Source organism: Arachis hypogaea, chromosome 14 (assembly GCF_003086295.3).
Source record: "Arachis hypogaea cultivar Tifrunner chromosome 14, arahy.Tifrunner.gnm2.J5K5, whole genome shotgun sequence".
NCBI classification, from domain to species: domain Eukaryota; kingdom Viridiplantae; phylum Streptophyta; class Magnoliopsida; order Fabales; family Fabaceae; genus Arachis; species Arachis hypogaea.
In genome coordinates this window covers 67,252,755-67,267,805 of record NC_092049.1, presented here as the reverse complement: position 1 = coordinate 67,267,805, position 15,051 = coordinate 67,252,755, and the positions used below count along the sequence as shown (strand labels likewise).

The 15,051-nt window shown below is 37.8% G+C and overlaps 1 non-coding gene across 1 annotated transcript; it reads right to left on the bottom strand.

Annotated features, from left to right (window-relative positions):
• Positions 1–8,828: 8,828 nt before the first annotated feature.
• LOC112745092 (small nucleolar RNA R71) lies at positions 8,829–8,936 on the bottom strand. The gene has a single exon (XR_003173037.1). It is a non-coding gene; the product is annotated as a small nucleolar RNA R71 (small nucleolar RNA).
• Between the last annotated feature and the right edge of the window lie 6,115 nt (positions 8,937–15,051).

The following is a 15,051-nucleotide window of genomic DNA, read 5'->3' as shown; positions in this document are numbered from 1 at the left end:
ATGACGCGTACGCGTCACTCTCGAAAAAAAAGAAAAAAAAAAGCCATCGACGTGCGCGCGCCATGCGCGCGTACGTGTGGATTTGCACCCTGTTTTTCTCCTTTCTCCTTTCTCCTTTCTCCTTTTTCCTTTCTCCTTTCTTCTTCTTTCTTCTTTTCTTCTACTTTCTTTCTACCTTTCTTCTTTCACTCTTGAAAAAAAAAATTTAATAAAAAAAAATAAATAAATAAATAAAATACTAATTTTTTTTTATTTTCTTCTATTTTCTTTTATTGCATTTGCTTACTTTCATTCATTACATTTTAATTTTGATTTTATAGCTTGTTGTAATTTTCTTTTTTTTAGGTTTCTTATTTTAATAATGGTGTTGAATTTTCCTACTTAATTGTTGAGAATTTCTTGCATTATTTTGGTGCCTCTTGACTTGTTTGATATTGTTGGGTGATGAAACTTTTAAATCAATGCTTAATCTTGTATGACTCTTGTGTCTTTGTGCATTGATATGACCTAATATTGTTTTTCATGACCCACTATTTCTTATTTAAACTTGATGCTCAATATGTTGTTCATGCTTTGATTTTACTCTTGCATCAAGTGTTAGTTCATATACCCTTTGCCTATATTGTTTTCTCACTCACATGTTGTAGCTACCATGTAGTGAGAACCTTACCCTTATTTGGCATTAGCCCCCGCCTATGTTCTATTTGCTTTGATATCTTTGTTATGGGCTTAATTTTATTTTTTTTTCTCTCCCTTTAGGTTGGCCACCAAGATAGGAGGAAAAGGGAAAGCTTCGAAATGGGGCAACGAACAAGTCATCCGCACAACCTTTCGAAGAAGCTCATCAATTGTAGCAACCCATCCACCTTGCTCCTCTTTGCATGCATCGAGGACGGCGCAATATTCAAGTGTGGGGAGGTCGTTCGACCGATCTCCATGGGTAACAATTTCCTTTTCAACACCAATTTTTTTATTTTCTTCATTAGATAGTTGTTGCATTACATGATAGGTTGTATGTTTGATGAGATATTTTGTTGAAAAATGAATTTCTCCCAAAACACCCAAATCTAACCGGCAAGTGCACCGGGTCGCATCAAGTAATAAAAACTCACGGGAGTGAGGTCGATCCCACAGGGATTGAAGGATTGATCAATTTTAGTTTAGTGGTTGATTTAGTCAAGTGAATCAAGATTTGGTTGATTGATTGGTGATTTGCAGAATTTAAATTGCATGGAATTAAAGAGAGCAGGAAATTAAATTGCTGAATCTTAAAGAACAAGAAATTAAATTGCAGAAATTTAGAGTGCAAGAAATGTAAATTGCGGAATCTTAAAGTGCAAGGAATGTAAATGACTTGAATTGTAAAGGGGATTGGGACTTGGATTTGCAGAAATTAAACAAGAAAAAGTTAAATCGCATTAAACAGAAGAGAAAAAGGGAATTGGGATTGAATCAGATCCGAAACAGCAAAGTAGATGAACATGGAAAGCAGTAAACAGAGAATTGAAATAGGAAATCAGATCTCAGGACCCAGAGACTAGAAAACCAAGTCTAGATCTCAATGCCTTCCTAGATCCAACAAGAACAATTGCAAGGAAATTGTAAATTGCAAAGAAATTAGATGAGAAGCAAGTAATGGAAACAGAAATTCAAATTCAGTAAATAAACAGAGAGATCCAAGGATGAGATTGAAACAGAATTTCTTCAATTCTCTAACCCAAGATCCAAGACAATTGTAATTGAAATTGAAAGCAATAAAACTGAGAGGAAGAGGAGTGAATTCTCCTTCCCCAAGACAAAAGAAATTAAAGATCACTCAATATCCAAAGCTCTCCGGAAACTATTATGAAAATTTAAAAGGAAAGCTCCCCGAAGAACTTGAATTCTATCCTATTTATACACTTTCTTCAAATGATCTTCAAGCCTTGAGTTGGGCCTTTGCTCTTGGTGGAATTGGGTTGAAAGAGGCCTTGGTTGGTTGCTCTTGAAGTTTGGAGAAGAACCAAAGTGAACCAATTGAACCGGGTTTGAGTTTTGCAAAAGTTGGACCAAAAGTTTGAGCAAAAGTTAGGGGTCTAACTTTTGCTCCAACTTTTCATAGCAGCCCACAAAATTTGCTGATATGAACGTTGGTGCCAACGTTAGGGGTCTAACTTTGACCCTAACGTTGGCCTTGCCTTGTGTGCTTGTGGCGCCAACGTTAGCCACCAAGTTAGGGGGCTAACGTTGGCGCAAACTTTTGCTCCTCCTTGTGATTTTCATGTGCCAATGTTAGCCTCAAAGTTAGGGGGCTAACGTTGGCGCAAACTTTTGGTGCCCAGGGAGGATTTCTTCATGCCAACGTTAGCCTCAAAGTTAGGGGGCTAACGTTGGCGCAAACTTTTGGTACCCAGGGAATGATTTTCAAGTTCCAACGTTAGCCTCCAAGTTAGGGGGCTAACTTTTCAACCAAAAGTTTGTGCAAAAGTTTGATGCTAACTTTAGGTCCAGCTTTTTGCTTCCTGGTTCAATTTCACTTATTCCATTGTCTTCTCTTTACTCCTAGCTATTCCTTCTTGCTTCAACCTTTCTCCAAGCTTTCTTCACCTATAATTAATCAACCAAACTCATCAAAGCTATGCTCATAATCATGAGATATTCATTCTATCATAATATGTGACAATTATAGTATAAAACCTCATGAAATAGCATGAATTCATACATGGTTGATTAAATCAGAGGAAACATGAAAATCTAGCTAATTGGCTTGCTTGTAGCTCAAGAAAGTGCATAATTCTAATGAAAACAAAAGAAAAAGACTAGTTAAAATAGGCTAAGATGACTTGTCATCAATGTTAGTTAGAATTTGTACATATTTTTACCACTTCTTTCCTATTAGGACTACTTGGTTAGGGTGACGATTTCTTTTTCAAGAAATTGTTTTTAGGGCAACCTACCAATTTGAAAACTTTTTATTGAACTTTCTTGAAAGAAATTATTTTGGAACATGATTTTTGAGCTAAGAATACAAGCTTATGAGATTTGAGCCTAATGGTCTGGTTACATCTTATAACCACTTATTTTCCCTTCTTGTGTGCATTGTTCTCTTTCTATGATTGTGATCTTTGATTTGTTTGATTCTTTATGTCTATTATTTTGTGTATTCATGCATTTATATCATTGAGGCCGTCATTTCATTTAGCTCACTTACCCAAATGACCTTACCGTTTTATCTTCCATTGTTAGCCAATTTGCACCTATGCTTAACCCACTTTGTTCATAATTTTAGCACATTACAAGCCTTAAAGAGGAAAACAATAAAAGTCCTTAATTTGGATCTTTGATTAGCTTAGGCTAGTGTGTGTGTGTGTGTGTCATTTAAGTGTGGGAAATCTTGGGACATCAGGTGAATAAAAGGGTAGTTTTGTATTTTTGTTGTAAATATTGGGAATTGGGTACATGCTCATGTGTAATGAATGTAAAACCATATGCATTGATGATCTTGTATATAGAAAGAAAAAAATGAGAAAAAGGAAAAGAAAAAAAATATGGAAAAGAAAAGAAAAAAATAGAAAAAGAAAGAAATAAAAGGGGACAAAATGTCCCAAAGCAAGCTCAATCAGGGTCAATGCATAAGTGTTGTGAAATGAAAAGGAATACATGAGTATGTGAAAAAGTGAGAAAAATGGGTAGTTAGGTTAGCTTTGAAATTGTATAGAATGTCATAGGCTAGGTGGGAAGTCTAAGCTTATCAAAGATTCAAATTTCAAGCTCACTTGACCAAATATGCATCCTTACCTTGACCCTAGCCCCATTACAACCTAAAGAAAAGACCTCATGATACTTGTATGCATGCATGAAATATATGTTGATTGTTAGAAGAAAAACAAATCTTAGAAAGCATGATTAGGGGAGAATTGAGAGAATCGACCCTACACACTTGAGCGACTAGAGTGCAAACACTTCCGGTGAGGGTTTGATGTTCAATTCCTTGATTCCCGGCTTTCATGAGCATTCTTCTTGCAAGTCTACTTGAACATCATTTTGATATTTAAACTGGTTGGATTCATGAGTCGTCATGGGACCTTAGCCCTAATTGTGCATGTATGTCTTGGAGTATTGATTTATTTTTAACCAAGTAGGTAGAATAATTTTGTATTTAGTTGCATTCATGTAGATAGTTGCATATAGGTAGGGTGCATTTAGTTAGACCTCATTGAATAAATGTTGATATCCTTTGCTTTCTCTTGGTTTAAGCATGAGGACATGCTTGGTTTTAGTGTGGGGAGGTTGATAAACCCCATTTGTAGGGTTTATCTTGTGTTGAATTTAGAGCATTTTGATAACCTTTCCTCACATTTATTCAATGAAATAGCATGGTTTTATAACTTCTCCTTTAATTGTGCTTAAGAGTGAAAACATGCTTTTAGGACTCAAAATAGCTAAATTTAATTCACCTTGATTCTATTAGATGCCTTGGTATGATTGTTAAGTGATTTCAGATTTAGGAGGCAAAGATTGGATCAAGGGAATGAATGAAAAGCATGTAAAAATGGAGAACTCATGAAGAAATGAAGGAATCGTAAAAGCTGTCAAGCCGACCTCTTCGCACTTAAACAACCTTAACTTGAGCTACAAAGGTCCAAATGATGCGGTTTCAGTTGCGTTGGAAAGATAACATCCGGGGCTTTGAATTATATAAGATTTGTTATAGTTGCTTGATGAGCGGATAATTTATATGCTTTTTGACATTGTTTTTAGTATGTTTTTAGTAGGATCTAGTTACTTTTAGGGATGTTTTCATTAGTTTTTATGTTAAATTCACATTTCTGGACTTTACTATGAGTTTGTGTGTTTTTCTATGATTTCAGGTATTTTCTGGCTGAAATTGAGGGACTTGAGCAGAAATCAGATTTAGAGGTTGAAGAAGGATTGCTGATGCTGTTGGATTCTGACCTCCCTGCACTCAAAGTGGATTTTCTGGAGCTACAGAACTCGAAATGGCGCGCTTCCAATTGCGTTGGAAAGTAGACATCCTGGGCTTTCCAGCAATATATAATAGTCTATACTTTGGCCAAGAATAGATGATGTAAACTGGCGTTCAACGCCAGCTTTCTGCCCAAATCTGGCATCCAGCGCCAGAAAAGGAGCCAAAACCAGAATTGAACGCCAAAACTGGCACAAAAACTGGCGTTCAACTCCAAGAAGGACCTCTACACGTGCAACACTCAAGCTCAGCCCAAGCACACACCAAATGGGCTCCGGAAGTGGATTTATGCATCAATTACTTACTTCTGTAAACCCTAGTGACTAGTTTATTATAAATAGGACCTTTTACTATTGTATTAGACATCTTTGGATTATCTTTTGATCTATTGATCATGTTTTGGGGGCTGGCCATCTCGGCCATGCCTGGACCTTTCACTTATGTAATTTTAACGGTAGAGTTTCTACACTCCATAGATTAAGGTGTGGAGCTCTGCTGTTCCTCAAAGATTAATGCAAAGTACTACTGTTTTCTATTCAATTCATCTTGTTTCGCTTCTAAGATATTCATTCGTACTTCACTCTGAATGTGATAAACATGACAATCATCATCATTCCCTATGAACGCGTGCCTGACAATCACTTCCGTTCTACCTTCGACTGAATGAGTATCTCTTAGATCTCTTAATCAGAATCTTCGTGGTGTAAGCTAGAATGATGGCGGCATTCAAGAGAATCCGGAAAGTCTAAACCTTGTGTGTGGTATTCCGAGTAGGATTCAATGATTGAATGACTGTGACGAGCTTCAAACTCGCGATTGCTGGGTGTAGTGACAGACGCAAAAGGAGGGTGAATCCTATTCCAGCATGATCGAGAACCGACAGATGATTAGCCGTGCTGTGACAGAGCATGTGAGCATATTTTTCACTGAGAGGAGGGGATGTAGCCACTGACAACAGTGATGCCCTTGCATAAAGCCAGGCATGGAAAGGAGTAAGACTGATTGGAGGAAGATAGCAGGAAAGCAGAGGTTCAGAGGAACGAAAGCATCTCTATTCGCTTATCTGAAATTCTCACCAATGAATTACATAAGTATTTCTATCCCTATTCTATTAATTATTATTCGAAAACACCATTATCAATTTATATCTGCCTAACTGAGATTTGCAAGGTGACCATAGCTTGCTTCATACCAACAATCTCCGTGGGATTCGACCCTTACTCACGTAAGGTATTACTTGGACGACCTAGTGCACTTGCTGGTTAGTTACACGGAGTTGTGAACCATGGTCTTGGCATCATGTTTTTGGCGCCATTTCCAGGGAAAGAAAGAGCAATGAATTTTACATAATTAAAGTGTAATCACGATTCCGCGTACCAAGTTTTTGGCGCCGTTGCCGGGGATTGTTTGAGTTTGGACAACTGACGGTTCATCGTGTTGCTCAGATTAGGTAATTTTCTTTTTGTTTTCTTTTCAAAAATATTTCAAAAATCTTTCAAAAGTTTCTCCTTTGTTTTCGAAAAAAAAAATTTTTAAAATAAAAATGTTTTCAAAAATTTTATAATTATATTCAAAATTTTTAAGAATGAATTCTAGTGTTTCATGAAGCATGTGAAGCCTGGCTGGCTGCAAAGCCATGTCTAAATTCTTTTGGACTGAGGCTTCCAAACCATCAGCATAGAGGCAAGTTACATATTTGATAAGTAATGAGCAGTATATTCTGATATCTTGCTGAAGCTTGGCTGGCCATTGGCCATGTCTAGTGTTTTGGACCGGAGCTTTCATTGAAAGCTTGGCTGGCTAGTGAGCCATGTCTAATTCCTAGACTGAAGCTTTAGACTAACATGGCAAGATTCCTGGAATTCATATTAAAAATTTTGGAATCCTTATTTTTTTTTTTACAAATAATTTTAAAAAAAAAATCCAAAAAAATTTGAAAATCATAAAAATCAAAAATATTTTTGTGTTTCTTGTTTGAGTCTTGAGTCATGTTATAAGTTTGGTGTCAATTGCATGTGCATCTTGCATTTTTTGAAAATTCTCATGCATTCATAGTGTTCTTCATGATCTTCAAGTTGTTCTTGGTAAGTCTTCTTGTTTGATCTTTGTATTTGCATGTTTTGTGTCTTTTCTTGTTTTTCATATGTATTCTTGAATTCTTAGTGCGTAAGCATTAAAGAATTCTAAGTTTGGTGTCTTGCATGTTTTCTTTGCACTAAAAATTTTTCAAAATTGTGTCTATGATGTTCATCTTGACATTCAAAGTGTTCTTGGTGTTCATCTTGACATTCATAGCATCCTTGCATGCATTCATTGTTTTGATCTAAAAATTTCATGCATTGCATCATTTTCATGTTCTTCTCTCTCCTCATTAAAAAATTCAAAAATAAAAAAAAATATCTTTCTCTTTTTCTCATCATCAAATTTGAAAATTTGAATTGACTTTTTCAAAATTTTTTAAAATCAAGTTGTTTCTTATGAGTCAAATCAAATTTTCAATTTGAAAATCTTATCTTTTTCAAAATCTTTTTCAAAAATCAAATCTTTTTCATTTTTCTTAGTTATTTTCGAAAATTATAAAAATATTTTTCAAAAATCTTTTTCTTATTTTTACATCATAATTTTCGAAAATAACAATAACAATTAATGTTTTGATTCAAAAATTTCAAGTTTGTTACTTGCTTGTTAAGAAAGATTCAAACTTTAAGTTCTAGAATCATATCTTATGATTTCTTGTGAATCAAGTCATTAATTGTGATTTTAAAAATCAAATCTTTTTCAAAACTAATTTCAATCATATCTTTTCAAAAATATCTTCTTATTCTATTTTTTTTCAAAATATCTTTTCTAACCACCTATCTTCTTATCTTTTCAAAATTGATTTTCAAAATTTGTTTCAACTAACTAACTAACTTTTTGTTTGTTTCTTATCTTTTTCAAAACTACCCAACTAACTCTCTCTCTCTCTCTAAATTTTCGAAAATATCTTCCCCCTTTTTCAAAAATTTCTTTTTAATTAACTAAATTATATTTTTTTTATTTGAATTTTCGAAAAACTACTAACCTTTTTCAAAACTATTTTCGAAAATCACTAACTCTTTTTCAAAAATTATTTTCGAAAATCCTTCTCCCTCATCTCCTTCTATTTATTTATTCATCTACTAACATCTCATCTCACATCTCAACCCTCCTCACAGTTGTGTTTCTTCCATTACATTACATTCTTTGTCTCCCCCTCTTCTTCTACTCACACAGGGATCCCTATACTGTGGTATAAAGGATCTCTATTATTATTATTATTATTATTCTGTGCCCTCTTCTTTGTCATATGAGCAGGAGCAAGGATAAGAACATTCTTGTGGAAGCAGATCCAGAACCTGAAAGGACTCTAAAAAGGAAACTAAGAGAAGCTAAAATACAACAATCCAGAGATAACCTTTCAGAAATTTTCGAACAGGAAGAGGAGATGGCAGCCGAAAATAATAATAATGTAAGGAAGATGCTTGGTGAGTTTACTGCACCTAATTCCAATTTACATGGAAGAAGCATCTCCATTCCTGCCATTGGAGCAAACAACTTTGAGCTGAAACCTCAATTAGTTTCTCTGATGCAGCAGAACTGCAAGTTTCATGGACTTCTATCTGAAGATCCTTTTCAGTTCTTAACTGAGTTCTTGCAGATATGTGATACTGTTAAGACTAATGGAGTAGATCCTGAAGTCTACAGGCTCATGCTTTTCCCTTTTGCTGTAAGAGACAGAGCTAGATTATGGTTGGATTCTCAACCCAAAGACAGCCTGAACTCTTGGGATAAGCTGGTCACGGCTTTCTTAGCCAAGTGCTTTCCTCCTCAAAAGCTAAGCAAGCTTAGAGCTGATGTTCAAACCTTTAGACAGAAAGAAGGTGAATCCCTCTATGAAGCTTGGGAAAGATACAAACAGTTGACCAAAAAGTGTCCTTCTGACATGCTTTCAGAATGGACCATCATGGATATATTTTATGATGGTTTATCTGAGCTATCAAAGATGTCACTGGACACTTCTGCAGGTGGATCCATTCACCTAAAGAAAACGCCTGCAGAAGCTCAAGAACTCATTGACATGGTTGCTAATAACCAGTTCATGTACACTTCTGAAAGGAATCCTGTGAGCAATGGGACGCCTATGAAGAAGGGAGTTCTTGAAGTTGATACTCTGAATGCCATATTGGCTCAGAATAAAATATTGACTCAGCAAGTCAATATGATCTCTCAAAGTCTGCATGGAATGCAAGCTGCATCCAACAGTACTCAAGAGGCATCTTCTGAAGAAGAAGCTTATGATCCTGAAAACCCTACAATAGCAGAGGTAAATTACTTAGGTAAACCTTATGGAAACACCTATAACTCATCATGGAGAAATCATCCAAATTTCTCATGGAAGGATCAAAAGCCTCAACAAGGCTTTAATAATGGTGGAAGAAACAGGTTTAACAATAATAAACCTTTTCCATCATCCACTCAGCAACAGACAGAGAACTCTGAACAAAATACTTCTAATTTGGCAAACTTAGTCTCTGATCTGTCTAAGGCCACTGTAAGTTTCATGAATGAAACAAGATCTTCCATTAGAAATCTAGAAGCACAAGTGGGCCAGCTAAGTAAAAGGATCACTGAAATCCCTCCTAGTACTCTCCCAAGTAATACAGAAGAGAATCCAAAAGGAGAGTGCAAGGCCATTGACATAAGCACCATGGCCGAACCTGTGAGGAGAGGAGAGGACGTGAATCCCAAGGAGGAAGACCTCCTAGGACGTCCAGTGATCAATAAGGAGCTTCCCTCTGAGGAACTAAAGGACTCTGAGGCTCATCTAGAGACCATAGAGATTCCATTGAACCTCCTTATGCCCTTCATGAGCTCTGATGAGTATTCCTCTTCTGAAGAGAATGAGGATGTTACTGAAGAGCAAACTGCCAAGTTTCTTGGTGCAAGCATGAAGCTGAATGCCAAATTATTTGGCATTGATACTTGGGAAGTTGAACCTCCCTTGTTCATTAATGAACTAAGTGATCTGGATCAACTGACATTGCCTCAGAAGAGACAGGATCCTGGAAAGTTCATAATACCCTGTACCATAGGCACCATGATCTTTAAGGCTCTATGTGACCTTGGTTCAGGAATAAACCTCATGCCCCTCTCTGTAATAGAGAAACTGGGAATCTATGGGGTGTAAGCTGCTAAAATCTCATTAGAGATGACAGACAGTTCAAGAAAACAGGCTTATGGACAAGTAGAGGACGTGTTAGTAAAGGTTGAAGGCCTTTACATCCCTGCTGATTTCATAGTCCTGGATACTGGAAAGGAAGAGGATGAATCCATCATCCTAGGAAGACCTTTCCTGGCCACAGCAAGAGCTGTGATTGATGTTGACAGATGTGAAATAGTCCTTCAATGGAATGAGGACTCCCTTGTGTTTAAAACTCAAGGATCTCCCTCTGCAACCATGGAGAGGAAGCATGAAAAGCTTCTCTCAAAGCAGAGTCAACCTAAGCCCCCACAGTCAAACTCTAAGTTTGGTGTTGGGAGGCCACAACCAAGCTCTAAGTTTGGTGTTGAACTCCCATATCCAAACTCTAAGTTTGGTGTTGGAGAGTTTCAACAATGCTCTGAACATCTGTAAGGCTCCATGAGAGCCCACTGTCAAGCTATTGACATTAAAGAAGCGCTTGTTGGGAGGCAACCCAATGTTTATTTATCTAATTTTTATTTTCATTGTTTTTCATGTCTTTATAGGTTCATGATCATGTGGAGTCACAAAATAAATAGAAAAATTGAAAACAGAATCAAAAACAGCAGAAGAAAAATCACACCCTGGAGGAGCATCTGTCTGGCGTTCAGCGCCAGAACAGAGCATGGTTCTGGCGCTGAACGCCCAAAATGGGCAGCTTCTGGGCGCTGAACGCCAGAACAGGCATGGTTCTGGCGTTCAACGCCAGAAATGGCACACAAATGGGCGTTGAACGCCCAAAATGGCCACCAACCTGGCGCTGAACGCCCAGAGTTGTATTTAAAGGCATTTGTACATGCCTAATGGGTGCAGGGATGTAAATCCTTGAACACCTCAGGATCTGTGGACCCCACAGGATCCCCACCTACCTTCACTTACTTCTTCTCACCACTTTCTTTCACACAACCCCATAAACACTCTTCCCCAAAAAAACCTTCACCAATCACGTCAAATTCTCTTCCCCATCACCTCTTCACCACTCACATCCATCCACTCTTCCCCATAAACCTACCTCATAAACTCCACCTACCTTCAAAAATTCAAAACCAATTTCCCACCCAAACCCACCCATATGGCCGAAACACTCCCCACTCTCCCTCTCCTCCATTTCTTCTTCTTCTTCTTCTATTCTTTCTTTTATTGCTCGAGGGCGAGCAAAATTCTAAGTTTGGTGTGGTAAAAGCATAAGCTTTTTGTTTTTTCATTACCATTGATGGCACCTAAGACCGGAGAATCCTCTAGAAAGGGGAAAGGGAAGACAAAAGCTTCCACATCCAAGTCATGGGAGATGGAAAGATTCATCTCCAAAGCCCATCAAGACCACTTCTATGATGTTGTGGCCAAGAAGAAGGTGATCCCTGAGGTCCCTTTCAAACTCAAAAGAAATGAGTATCCGGAGATCCGACATGAAATTCAAAGAAGAGGTTGGGAAGTTCTAACAAATCCCATCCAACAAGTCGGCATCCTAATGGTTCAAGAGTTCTATGCTAATACATGGATCACCAAGAACCATGATCAAAGTAAGAACCCGGATCCAAAGAACTATGTTACAGTGGTTCGGGGGAAATACTTAGATTTTAGTCTGGAGAATGTGAGGTTGGTGTTTAACTTGCCCATGATGCAAGGAGATGAACGCCCCTACACAAGAAGGGTCAACTTTAATCAAAGGTTGAACCAAGTCCTTATGGACATATGCGTGGAAGGAGCTCAATGGAAGATTGACTCCAAAGGCAAGCCGGTTCAACTAAGGAGAGTGGACCTCAAGCATGTAGCTAGAGGATGGTTGGAGCTCATTCAATGCTCAATCATTCCCACTAGCAACCGGTCTGAAGTTACTATAGACCGGGCCATCATGATCCATAGCATCATGATTGGAGAAGAGGTGGAAGTTCATGAGATTATACCTCAAGAACTCTACAAGGTGGCTGACAAGTCCTCCACTATGGCAAGGTTAGCCTTTCCTCACCTCATCTGCCACCTATGCAATTCAGCTGGGATTGACATAGAGGGAGATATCCTCATTAAAGAGGACAAGCCCATCACTAAGAAGAAGATGGAGCAAGCAAGAGAGCCCATTCATGGAGCTCAAGAGGCACAAGAAGCTCATTACCATGAGATCCCGGAGATGCCTCAAATGCACTTTCCTCCACAAAATTATTGGGAGCAAATCAACACCTCCCTAGGAGAATTGAGTTCCAATATGGGACAACTAAGGGTGGAACATCAAGAGCACTCCATCATGCTCCATGAAATAAGAGAAGATCAAAAAGCAATGAGGGAGGAGCAACAAAGACAAGGAAGAGACATAGAAGAGCTCAAGGACATCATTGGATCCTCAAGAAGGAAACGCCACCATCACTAAGGTGGATTCATTCCTTATTCTTATTTCTTCTGTTTTTCGTTTCTATGTTATGTGCTTATCTGTGTTTATGTCTTCATTACATGATCATTAGTAATTAGTAACTATGTCTTAAAAGTTATGAATGTCCTATGAATCCATCACCTCTCTTAAATGAAAAATGTTTTAATTCAAAAGAACAAGAAGTACATGAGTTTCGAATTTATCCTTGAACTTAGTTTAATTATATTGATGTGGTGACAATGCTTCTTGTTTTCTGAATGTATGCTTGAACAGTGCATATGTCTTTTGAAGTTGCTGTTTAAGAATGTTAAATATGTTGGCTCTTGAAAGAATGATGACTAGGAGACATGTTATTTGATAATCTGAAAAATCATAAAAATGATTCTTGAAGTAAGAAAAAGCAGCAAAGAACAAAGCTTGCAAAAAAAAAAATAAATAAATAAATAGGCAAAAAAAAATATAGAAAGAAAAAAAAAAGAAAAAGCAAGCAGAAAAAGCCAAAGCTCTTAAAACTAAGAGGCAAGAGCAAAAAGCCAATAACCCTTAAAACCAAAAGGCAAGGGCAAATAAAAAGGATCCCAAGGCTTTGAGCATCAGTGGATAGGAGGGCCTAAAGGAATAAAATCCTGGTCTAAGCGGCTAAACCAAGCTGTCCCTAACCATGTGCTTGTGGCGTGTAGGTGTCAAGTGAAAACTTGAGACTGAGCGGTTAAAGTCAAGGTCCAAAGCAAAAAAAGAGTGTGCTTAAGAACCCTGGACGCCTCTAATTGGGGACTTTAGCAAAGCTGAGTCACAATCTGAAAAGGTTCACCTAATTATGTGTCTGTGGCATTTATGTATCCGGTGGTAATACTAGAAAACAAAGTGCTTAGGGCCACGGCCAAGACTCATAAAGAAGCTGTGTTCAAGAATCATCATACTGAACTAGGAGAATCAATAACGCTATCTGAACTCTGAGTTCCTATAGATGCCAATCATTCTGAACCTCAATGGATAAAGTGAGAGGCCAAAACTATTCAAGAGGCAAAAAGCTATAAGTCCCGCTCATATGATTGCAGCTATGTTTCATTGATAGTTTGGAATTTATAGTATATTCTCTTCTTTTTATCCTATTTGATTTTCAGTTGCTTGGGGACAAGCAACAATTTAAGTTTGGTGTTGTGATGAGCGAATAATTTATACGCTTTTTGACATTGTTTTTAGTATGTTTTTGGTAGGATCTAGTTACTTTTAGGGATGTTTTCATTAGTTTTTATGTTAAATTCACATTTCTGGACTTTACTATGAGTTTGTGTGTTTTTCTGTGATTTCAGGTTTTTTCTGGCTGAAATTGAGGGACTTGAGCAGAAATCAAATTCAGAGGTTGAAGAAGGACTGCTGATGCTGTTGGATTCTGACCTCCCTTCACTCAAAGGGGATTTTCTGGAGCTACAGAACTCGAAATGGCGCGCTTCCAATTGAGTTGGAAAGTAGACATCCAGAGCTTTCCAGAAATATATAATAGTATATACTTTGGCCAAGAATAGATGATGTAAAATGGCGTTCAACGCCAGCTTTCTGCCTAAATCTGGCGTCCAGCGCCAGAAAAGGAGCCAAAACCAGAATTGAACGCCCAAACTGGCACAAAAACTGGCGTTCAACTCCAAGAAGGACCTCTACACGTGCAACACTCAAGCTCAGCCCAAGCACACACCAAGTGGGCCCCGGAAGTGGATTTATGCATCAATTACTTACTTCTGTAAACCCTAGTGACTAGTTTATTATAAATAGGACCTTTTACTATTGTATTAGACATCTTTGGATTATCTTTTGATCTATTGATCACGTTTTGGGGGCTGGCCATCTCGGCCATGCCTGGACCTTTCACTTATGTAATTTTAACGGTAGAGTTTCTACACTCCATAGATTAAGGTGTGGAGCTCTGCTGTTCCTCAAAGATTAATGCAAAGTACTACTGTTTTCTATTCAATTCATCTTGTTTCGCTTCTAAGATATTCATTCATACTTCACTCTGAATGTGATGAACGTGACAATCATCATCATTCCCTATGAACGCGTGCCTGACAATCACTTCCGTTCTACCTTCGACTGAATGAGTATCTCTTAGATCTCTTAATCAGAATCTTTGTGGCGTAAGCTAGAATGATGGCGGCATTCAAGAGAATCCGGAAAGTCTAAACCTTGTCTGTGGTATTCCGAGTAGGAGTCAATGATTGAATGACTGTGACGAGCTTTAAACTTGTGATTGCTGGTCGTAGTGACAGACGCAAAAGGAGGGTGAATCCTATTCCAGCATGATCGAGAACCGACAGATGATTAGCCGTGCTGTGACAGAGCATGTGAGCATATTTTTCACTAAGAGGAGGGGATGTAGCCACTGACAACGGTGATGCCCTTGCATAAAGCCAGCCATGGAAAGGAGTAAGACTGATTGGATGAAGATAGCAGGAAAGCAGAGGT